The sequence below is a fragment of the Notamacropus eugenii genome, chromosome 7, assembly GCF_028372415.1.
Source record: "Notamacropus eugenii isolate mMacEug1 chromosome 7, mMacEug1.pri_v2, whole genome shotgun sequence".
Taxonomy (NCBI): domain Eukaryota; kingdom Metazoa; phylum Chordata; class Mammalia; order Diprotodontia; family Macropodidae; genus Notamacropus; species Notamacropus eugenii.
The window spans coordinates 163,715,973-163,727,948 of NC_092878.1; positions in this window are offsets into that span (position 1 = coordinate 163,715,973).

Sequence of the window (11,976 nt, forward strand, 5' to 3'; positions counted from 1 at the left end):
TGACAATTTAATTTGACAACAATTCAATTTAGATTGGCATTTGATAATTAGAATATTGTGGATGTAGTCAAGGTATTGGTTAGTTTTGCTAGCCATTTTTTTTTACATTCTGCAATGAAAAGCTCCCTAGATTAGGGAGAAGGGAGGGACAGATTAAAAATGGTGATGTGAAAACAACAGGTGCCAATAAAAATATACTGAAATTTACCATGGTATTATAATGCAGTAGGGGTGGGAAGCCCGGAGGAAGGAGCCCTTATAACTTTCCCTACAGGGGCCATTAAATGTAGAGCATGTAGGAGAACCAGAAAAAAGCATTTGCATCTCTCTGTCCATGGACACCACTACCTCTCTAAATCTTCGGCTGACTGGCATAAACTTCTCTGTATATAATGTGTATACCAATTTTTGTATACATTGTATATTCCTGCTCACATCACATTTTCCTCTTCACTTCCCTTAGAAGGTAAGCCATTTGAAGGCAGATACTGTTTCACATGGTACCTGGCACATGAGAAGTACTTATAAATAATTGCTGATTGATTGATAATTAAAGGCTTGTGGGTGGTGGGGCTGGTCAGAAACCAACCTTCCTCAGCCCAGGGATCTGTAGTACCCTAATTGTACCATTATTTTTTTTCATTAGGAATCTCAAATTCCTAAAACTTCAATTTAGTTTTTTAGAAAGCATTCTTTGGCCATGATGCTCTTAACATTTTGACTGTTGTTATAGCCCATGACTGGGAGCAACTGACTCCTTCTCAAGAAAACCCCTAAAATAAGGCCCTTTTTTAAATCTTCCACCTCTGAGGAGTATCCAGGCTGTGCTGCTAATCATTAGGATAACCTGAGAAATCAATCCCTGGCAGTCTTTGCTCAGACTCCTCATATGACAAGAAGATAGGACATCTTCTGGGAAAGGCAACAGGGGGGTACTCGTGAGTTAGGCCACAAAGACCTCATCTGACCTCTCAGCTGTCACAAAGCACACTCAGGCTCCCAGAAACCAAGGAACAAGTGGTTATATAGTTAATAAGGTTAAAAGTCAAGAGGAGATAGAGAAATTGATGTAGAGTGATTTCTGCCACTGGAACTTGTGGAGCTCGTGTGTTCTATCTCACTAATCAGAAGCAGGCCTCCCTCTTCCAGCTGCAATGGATAGACTCTGTCTATTGGCTTTGTACATTAAGAACAAGGGCTCTTCAATGAAAACTGTATTTCCTGGCATATCTTCAGGGAAATCCATTAGATTGGCAACAGATTATCACCACCTGTTAGTGATTATTTCCATGGTTTAGTGGCCCAAATCAGAAGTCATGTCCTCTTTCCCTAGCTGAGCAAAACCAGGAGGGACAGAGACTGATAGCATGCAATGCTGATGTGATTTCAATGGGCAGTTGGTGATCAATGAATGAACTTCATATTGCATACAGGAATCATATGGTCATATATTCAAAGCTGGGAGGGACCTTAGAGGCCATTTAGTTGAATTCCCTCATTTTACAGGAAAAAAAACAAACCGAAGCTCATCATAGTGAAGTAATTTGCCCTTGGTTCTAGAGGTAGGAAGTGGTAGAGGTGGAGTTCAAATTTAGGTCTTTTGACTACAAATCAGTTGGTAAGGAGAGGGGTGATAATATTACCTTATCACTTGATCTAGAAGGCACTACCGGGAGAAAGGCCGGAAGAGGTCTAAGGCCCAGATTTATTTGCAAAAGCTGACCTTTATCTCCTGTATTGAGTTTCCCTCAAAATTCCCACTTTTGTAAAAGGCCAGCATAGCTAATATCCTCAAGGAACTTACTTTTTACTGTAGAAAGATAGATAAGATGCCATGCCATTGAAATGCAGGCAGTACATTTTCACTCCCAACAAAAGACAGCTGTAGAAGGAAGTAAAAATAAAGTCAAATTCTGTGGGGATTTAAAGATTGCAAAGTACTTTTCACAGATTATCTCATTTGATCTCTTGCATAGGTTAACAAGGAGAGCAGGAAGTGGTGATAGAAGACTTTCTAATGATGCCTAGTTAACCACATTGGCAGGAGACAAATTTTTCAATGTTGACCTTGTTCATTTGTAACTACTCCATTGAAAATCAGATAAATGTTTGTAATATAATGGATCAGTTTTTCCAGACTGACACAAATCAATGGAGCATCAGAGACAATTACACGTAGTAACACGATATCACGCAGGACACACTGGATTTTGGATCACAGAATCTCAGAGTTGAAAGTGAACTCAGAGGATCTCAAAACACACTGGAGTAAGAAGAGTCTTTTGATTGCCCCAAGAAGTGATCACACAGTCATCACTTCAAAAACAAAAAAAAACAAAAAACAAAAAACAAATGAAGAGATCCAATACTTTGTGAAATGGCCTATTCTACATTAGGATAATGCTAATTATTAGAACATTTTTCTGATGTCAATTAAACTTAACTCTTAAATATCCCTTTTGGAATCTGCCACCCATTGCTCCTATTTCTGCCCTATTGGGTCATATAGACTGAAGTCTAACCCATCCTTCACATTACAGTCCTTCAACCACTTTTCAAAAAGTTACTTTTGTCCTACTCTTTCTGACCCATTTGGGGTTTTCTTGGCAAAAATACTGTCTTGTCATTTCCTTCTCCAGTTCATTTTTCATATGAGGAAACTGAGGTAAATAGGGTTCATACATCTGTTAAGTGTTTGAAGTCAGAGTTGAACTCAAGTCCTCTTGACTCTAGGGCTGATGTTCTACCCATCATGCCACCTAACTGTCCTCAAATACTTAGGAACCTCTAACATATCCCTGTATTCACCTCTTTCAGGCTAAGATCCACACTGACTTTAGCCATTTTTCACAATGGAAAATCTTGAGCCTATTCACCATGCAAATTGCCTTTTCTGGATGATTACTAGTTTGTTTTATGATCTTTTCTAAAATGTTGCACCTAAAACTGAGCCCAGTCCTCCACATGTTCTCTGACTAGGGCAGAAGATAGGGAAATAACCAGTATTTTTCTTCCTATGGGTCTCTTAATATGTTCTGAAGTCACATTATCTTTCTCTCATTTTCTATTTCTCTTGATATATGCCAAGCTTACAATCCACTATAATCCTTTGATTTTTCTCAGAGAAACTACTTCCTTGCCATACATAGCCAGTCTTATCTTGTAAAATCAGCATTTTAATACTCAAATGTAGAATTTAAATATGTCCTATTTCACGTATTGTATTGATCTCTATTCATTTACATATTGTTCAATTCAGCCAAATGTGAGATCTCTTATGCATCCTGACTCTGTCATTCAAATTGTTACCTCTCCTCCCTGCCTTACAAATGGCATCTGTGCCTTTATCTGACTCCCTGATAAAATGTTTAAACAAAGCAGAGATAAGACTAGATCCCTGCATACTTCAGTATAGACTTCTATTCTAGACCAGGTCTCCCTCAGGTCAGTTCAGTGATTCAGGTTTGGGATTATTATAAAGGAAACACATAGAGACATTGACATTCAATAAAAGTAAATGTATTTACAATAAAAAAGTACAATTACTAATTCAAATATGTTCTGTTTCCTACTTGCAATTCACTATGATAGAAAGGCTGGCTATATCCTGCAGGATTATGGGAATTACAGCAGACCTTTGCTATACCATTACCTCATAGTCTAAGAAATGCCTCAGAAAACAAGGAAACTACTCCAGTGATTCAAGACCTAGTTACTCCAGTCAACTGAATCCTAAGGATATCCTCTTTACCCTATACAAAGAGAATCAGTCTCTCTCCCCTCATTCCCACTACATATGTCTTCCGATCTGCTACAGAACCAGTAAAAACAGCTTTGCTCTGGGTGTTCAACTCATTCTTTTCCCATATAACAGTATTATTGTTTACCTCACCCCACCCCACCCCCCAGTTTGTCTACAAGAGTATAATGAGAGACTTTATTAAATTGGTTTCTTAATCATAGTCTTAATATTGATCTTAAAATTTAATACTTATAGCTAGATTGCCCAGTGCATAGAAAGCTGGATATGAAGTCCAAATCCAATGTTGGACTTTTATTAGCTATGCGACCCTGAGTCAATCACTTAACCTTTCTTCTGCTCATTTTTCCTTATTTATAAAATGAGAATAATGAGTATTGGGGGGGCCTAGCCAAGATGGCAGAGTAGAAGGACAGACATGCAGACGCTTCCCTCCATAGTCCATAAAATACATATAAAAATGACTGTAAACAAATTCTAGAGCAGCAGGAGACACAAAACAAAAGAGTGAAAGAGATTTCCAGCCCAAGACAGCCTGGAAAGCTGACAAGATAAGTCTATTTCACTGGGTCCAGAGCAGAACACAGATTGGCCTTGGCCACAACAGGCTTCAGGGGCCAGAATCCGTAGCAGAAGCTGTGATTCCCAGATTGTTCAACCCACAAATGATAAAGACAGCTTCAAAGGTATTTTCTTCCATCCTTTCTGATGAGGAAGAACAATGCATACTCTCAGAGGAAGACCTAAAATCAAGGTTTCTGCATCCAAAACCTCCAAAACAAATATGCAATGGTCTCAGGCCATGAAAGAGCTCAAAAAGGATTTTGAAAATCAATAAGAGAGGTGGAGGAAAAAGTTGGAAAGAGAAATAAGAGTTATGCAAGAAAATCGTAAGAAGTGAGTCAACAGCTTGCTAAAGGAAACCCCCAAAAATGCTGTAGAAGATAATACCTTTAAAAACAGGCTAACTCAAATGGAAAAAAGAGGCCCAAAAAGCTAATGAGGAGAATAATGCTTTAAAAAGCAGAGTTAGCCAAATGGAAAAGATGATTCAAAAACTCACTGAAGAAAATAGTTCTTTAAAAATTAGAACGGAGCAGACGAAAGCTAATGACTTCATGAGAAACCAAGAAATTACAAAACAAAATGAAAGGAATAAAAAAAAATAGAATGTAAGGTGAACTATCTCATTTGAAAAAAACAACTGACCTGGAAAATAGATCCAGAAGAGAAAATATTCCCCAAATTTCTGCCCATCTCTCGCCTTCTGCAACCTCAAAACTCCATGCATTCTGATTACCCCTTCCCCCAATCAGTCCTCCTGTCTATCACACCCCACCCATCCTTTATCCCCATCTTCTTTCTTTTCTTGTAGGGCAAGGTAGATTTCTATACCCCATTGCCTGTATTTCTTATTTCCATGTTGCATGCAAAAACATTTCTCAACCTTCATTCCAAAAATTTTGAGTTCCAACTTCTCTCCTTTCCTCCCTCCCCACCTATCCCCACTGAGAAGGCAAGCAATTCAGTATAGTCTATATATGTGTAGTTTTGCAAAATACTTCCATAATAGTCATGTTATGATGAGTGACTAGTTGTGGATGACTAACTATATTTCCCTCCATCCTATCCTGCCCCCCATTTATTCTATTCTCTCTTTTGACCTTGTCCCTGCTCAATAGTGCTTACTTCTAATTACTCCCTCCTCCCATTTGCCCTCCCTTCTACCATTCCCCCCGTGCCACTTATCCTCTTCTTCACTATTTTCCTGTAGAATAAGATAGATTTTCATACCAAATTGAGTGTGTATGTTATTCCCTCCTTAAGCCAAATGTGATGAGAGTAAGTTTCACTTTTTCCCTCTCATCTCCCTCCTTTTCCCCTCCATGGAAAAAGCTTTTGCTTGCCTGAGATAACCTGCCCCATTCCATTTATCCCTTTTTTCTCCCAATATATTCCTCTCTCACCCCTTGATTTTATTTTCGTAGATATCATCTCTTCCTATTCAACTCATCCTGTGCTCTCTCCCCCACTTTCTCTCTCTCTCTCTCTCTTTCTCTCTCTCCATACATACACACATACATACATACATATATATATATACACACATATACACATATATACATCTCTCTCTCTATACACACACACACACACACACACACACACACACACACACACAGACCTTTTCTTTCAGTCTTCCAGGCTGTCTTGGGCTAGAAGTATCTTTTACTCTGTCATTTGGTGACTTCTGCTGGTCTAGAATTTATTTAGGGTCATTTTTTACAGGTATTTCATCTACGTGTATTTTTAATGGGTCAAAATTAGCCTCTGAGTTCCTTATGCATTCACACCAGTCTCTACACAGTTCTCCCTTCTCCTTCCTTACTAGCATGTTTGAGTTTTCCCTTGTGCCTTCAGAAGTTCTCTCTCAAGCAATTAAAAAATATGCTGAATTTTGAACTACCTCTGATACTCACTATGTTTATGACTGTAGGCAGTTCACTTTACCTCTCTGAACTTCAGTTTTCTCATTTGTAAATCAAAGAGGGTTGAACTAGATGATCTCTAAGGTCCCCATGATCTAATGACACTGTCCTCTTTACTATTCCTTGAACAAACTACTCCATCTCCAGAAAACAGACATTTTTACTGGCTGTTTCCATGCCTGGAATACTCTCTTTCCTCATCTCTGTTTCATCTCTGGCTTCTGTCTAGGTTTCCTTGTTTCTCAGCTAAAATCTCACCTTCTATGAAAACCCTCCTTAATTCCATTGCCTTCCCTCTATAAATCAGTTGCAGTTTATCCAGTATATATCTTGTTTGTACATGATTGTTTTCATCTTGTATTTCCCATAGAGAGCAGGGACTGGCTTTTGCTCCCTTTTGTACCTCTACTACTTAGCACAGTGCCTGGGAACTTAGTAGATCTTATTAAATATGTATTGGCTGACTAACTGATTCTAGTTCAAACCTTATGATCTCAAATTCATCAACTCAGGCATATGAATGACATATTAGGAGTGCAGACATGTTGTTCTGTTCTTAAGTATGAATGGTTGTTTTTCTGAGGACAACAAATTTGGTAAAGAGCTTTTGTGACCCTCAGAATGATGAGTATGATGGGAATTGTACAAGGATGACTGACTCAGAAACTCTGGAAAAATACGAGTATAAGCTATGATACAGACTGCTAGTCCTATTTCCAGCACTAAATTCAGCATCACATTTTTCCCCCTTGTTTTTGCCACCTTTGCAGTAGAAGTGAGATTACATATTCCAATAACAAGTGACCTCAGGGTCTGAAAATAAACTCAAACATTCTGTTTGTTCTTTGTCCCATATTTTATATAGACCTAGTTTGGTTAGAATTCAGAAGGTGTGAATTATGCCACCTAATGAATTTGTTTTAAAAGTTAGCTGTGGTATAAGGAGGACCCGAGAAATGAATTTTTCAACTTGCTTTAGAGACTTCAATGAAGAGGTGATTTTGTTAATCTCCTCCCCCAAAGATGCCAATAACAATTCATTCATGCCTTGTCATTCCAAAAACCTCTAGATTAGGCTCCTCCTTAAAACACCCAAAGGAGATAATGATGATAAGGATGATGATGGTGCAAGAATGATGATGATGATGATTGATGATGATGAAGATGATGATGATGATGATAGATATCTACATGCTGTTCCATGGCTCTAAAAATGCTTTGCATATTTGACCTTCTTGATTCTTACATTAACTCTAAGTGCTATCACTTTCTATGCTTTATATAAATGAACTAAGTATTTATCAAACACTTAGTACATGCTAAGGCAGCTAGATGGTGCAATGGCTGGAACACTCTTTCTGGAGTCAGGAAGACTTGAGTACAAATCTGGTGTCAGAACCTTGTAGCTGTGGGTCCCTGGGCAAGTCACTTAATGTCTATCTCAGTTTCTTTGCCTGTAAAATGAAAATAATAATAATATCTAATTCCCAGGAGTTTTGTAAGGATCAAATGAGAAAATATTTAGAAAATATTGTATAAATTTTAAATTATTATAGAAATTCTAGCTATTATTATTATTATTATTATTATTATTATTATTATTATTATTATTACCAGGTACTGTACTAGGAGCTAGGAATACAAATGAAAAAAGAAAATGCCCTCCTCTCTAGGAGGCCATGATTAAATGGTAGAGATAATGTACATAAAGGGTTATAACTGCAAATGAGATAGAAAGGTCATAAGGTTCTTAGGGTGTAGGGGCAAAGCAGATGACAATGTCTCTTTTTTCCAGTGATAAAATACATATCCTTTCTGATACTGAACCATATGTCAAAGGTAAGGACTTTCTATTCCAGGTCTCCCATTAAAGTGTTTGCAACACCTAAAGGAGAAGTGTTCTCCATAATGATTGCTTCTCAGGATGATAGCCTTGGGCAGGGGGCTGGATGCATTACTATTCCAAAGGCTCCTGGGTATAAGATGAAACTTAGGTGGAGATAGAGTGCAAGAAGCTTTAAGTTGATAAACATTTCATCGGTCTCAAGAAGCAGCAGTCAGTGAATATGAATAGAAAACTGTCAAAAGAAGAATTGAAAACTATTAACAACCATATGAAGTATAGTTTCAAATTGTTAATGATAAGAAAAATGAAAATCAAACAATCCTGAGGTTTTATTTCATACCACATGGAAATTTGGCAATTGGGTTGATATATAACTTATACAGATGACTAACAATATATAAAACCAAAAGGCACTCCCCAAAAGAGCAGTGGTCAAAGGATATGAAAGAACTTCTCAAAAGACAGTGGCAAACTATTAATAATCATAGGAGTGGATGCTCCAAATCAGTTTTCACTAAATAAATGCAAACCCAAACAATCCAAAACAATACCCAGAAATCTGGCAAAGGTGGCAAATATGGGAAAAATTAGTACTGAAGGGCTTGGGGAAAGAGGCATAGACTCATGCTTTGTTGATGGAGGTGGGCATGATCCAACCATTCTAGGGAAACAAGTTGAAATTATTTTGGAAAGTTGCTATATGGTTTAATGGACAGAGCACTGGACAGGGAATCAGAAAGACTTGAGGTAAATTCTGGTCTCAGATGTTTACTAGCTCCATGACCTTGGGTAAGTCATACAACCTCTCTTTGCCTCAGTTCCTCAACTATAAAATGGGGATTGAGAGCAGGAAGATACCCAAGGGGTCAAGTTTAATGCTCTCATTTTCCTGATAAGAAAAACGAGGTCCAGATGCATTAAATGATTTGCCAATGGTCCTACAACTATTAGGTAACTGAGAGAGGTTTCTCCCTCTGGTCTCCCTAATCCTACATTCAGCACGGTCCCCATCTACCAAATTACTCTAATAGTTTAATACCATCTATGTGCATCAAGAAAGGTATAAGATATTTGCATTGGACCCTCTCTTTTATGTAGAAGGTAATCATTAATTCTAATTAGGAAAAAAATGGTGATGATTGTGAATTTAGGTAGTCATAATAAGTTTAAAATGTCTCTTCCATGGGATCATAAATTGATAGCTGAAAGGGATTTTAGCTGCCAGTTGACTCCAACCCCCTCATCTGAACTCAGACAAAACAGAGACAGTAAGTCCATGATCACATAGACACTTATAAAACATCTGAGGCAGGATTTGAATTAGGTTGTCCTCATTACACAATATCCACCATCACATTTAAGGCAAACAAACAAAAAGGGCATACCTTGTATTATTGGTTTTGGTTATGTTTTGGAGGCATATTTTAAATAGAGAACCAACTCCCACAGAGTCAAATGTTATAGAATTCTTACTCTACTTGGATCTTTCTCTCCAATATATTTTCCATACATGAAATAAGCCGGGAGTGTGACTCCAACTCAAAAGTGAATGTGGAAGTCTCTACAACATACCATGATGACTGAAACCAACATTTTCTTGGAGAGTGAACTATTTTAATTACATGGTGAGCTCCTTGAGGGAGGGACTATGTTTTACCTCTTTTTGTATCCCCAGAGCTTAGCATGGTGTTTGGCACATATTAAGTCTTATATGATTTGTCATTGCCTCTTTTGAGATTTTCTTGGCAAAGACGCTGGAGTGGTTTGACATTTCCCCTCTCTAGTTCATTTTACAGATGAGGAAACTGAGGCTATCAGGCTAAGTGACTTTTCCAGGAGTCACAGAACTAGTAAGTGTCTGGAACCAGATTTAATATCATGAAGATGAGTCTTCCTTATTCCAAGTCCAGTGATCTATCCACTGGACACCTAGGTGTTTAATAAATGTATGCTGACTACTGACGTCAAGTGAGTTGTCCTTCCAGGATCGCACATTTGGCAGTCCAAATCATGAGGAAAGCTATCCTTATGGTAAGATGAAATCACCTTCTGCAACATTAACCTCTTGTTCGTAATTTTGTTTGCTGGATCAAGGCCCTCTAACAGCTGTGTGTTCTCTCCATTTCCTAATATTGTATATAGTGTACATTAGAAAGGACATGGGCTTATTTGGGAGTCAGAGGACCTGAGTCTTCTACTTACTGATTGTGTGACCCTGGATGAGCCAGTTATACTCTCTGACCTCCCACTTTCTAATTTGTAAAATGGGGAAATGGGACTCTGACCTCTAAAATTCCCTCTGGCTTATAACCTGTGAATCTGTTTTCCTTTATGGTCAAGGTTTCTAACTCTCTCCCTCTCCTCTCATTATGTAAAAAAATTGTGGGCTCATAATCATTGTGCCACAGCCTCAGAGCCCAATGCAATAGCTGACATACTCTATGTATTTGAATACATGCTTAATATGTGAAATATGTGAAGCCCTGTCCCCAAGCTGGAAAAACCCTCAACGTTCATATGGTACTGCTGCTCTCTAAAACATCACCAACAAATAGTAGACTTGATTTCTTCATTTCTCCCAAAGCTTTTTGACTTCCAAGTGGAATCATCTCTGGGTTCTGGGGTTAATCTCAATGTGTACTTTATACAACTGCTGGTTACTGGGAGAGATACAGAAATTAGGGTGATTTTGAATGAGTCCAGAAGATAGAACTAGGATCAAGCAATAAAGCTGCAGAAGGTGACTTCAATTGTTGTTAAAGTAGGGGTTTTAATAGATTTTATGGGGTTCATGGGCTTAGACACAAAGTATCTTTTTCAGTAACCTCTAAGGAAAATTTAACATTTCCTATTATTTTGAAGAGAAGGAAAGAAGGAAGGAAGGAAGAAAATGAGGAAGAAAACAAACTTTTATTAATTATTTATTGTGTGCCAGGAACTCTGCTAAGGGCTTTACAAATATTATCTCATTTGATCCTCACAACAACCCTGAACCCTGGGAGGGAGGTGCTATTATCATAGTCTCTATTTTATTGGGGATGGGGAAACTGAGGCAACAAAGTTAAATGACTTACCCAGGGTCTCAAAGTTAGTAAATGTCTGCTTCAGGATGTGAACTCAAGTCTTCCTGACTCCAGACCCAGTGCTCTATCCATGGTGCTACTTAGCTATCATTATTCTGAGGAGAGGTTCACAGGCTTCACTAGACTGCCAGAGGTCTGTGAAACATGAAGTTTTAAAAAACCCTGCTCTACCAACTGGATGTCCTACCAATTGGAATGAGCTACCTTGGATGACTGGAAGTTCCTTAGTTTACTAGGGGCTTTTAAGGAAAAGCTGGCCACAGATGTCAATTTCCTAATCAGAGATGAATTAGACAACATGACCTTTGTGATTCTTTCCATCTCTGGAATTCAGTGTTTTGGTGAATCTCTGGAGACACCCCTGGGGGCAAATGCCTTGTCTTGAAAAGTCTTTTCTCTCTGACGTTTTTTTATGCCCCTAGGAAAATAAACGTGACCTGAAATTAGTAAGGAAGGGGACAAGGAATAAAAGGATGCCTCTTGTGTCCTGGCAAGGACCTTTTTGGTACTAGAAAAGGACTCTGCCTACATCAGTGCCTTGGTCTTGGATGGTTGCTCTATTTTGAAGAGATCGATTGATTTAGGGTTTCTGAGAAATCATGTTAACCTTTGTTGGGACAATTATCATGGCATGAAGGAGTCTCAGGCCTGAAGGGACATCAGAAAAACATCATTCGTCATCTCATGATCCATGGTTTCTATTTGTAATTGAGGCTGGTTTATGAAAAAGGGGATAAGGGTATTCTTTTTTCTGTCTTGGGGATTTTGCATATTTTTTCCCTTTTTGGCTTTTGTTATTTT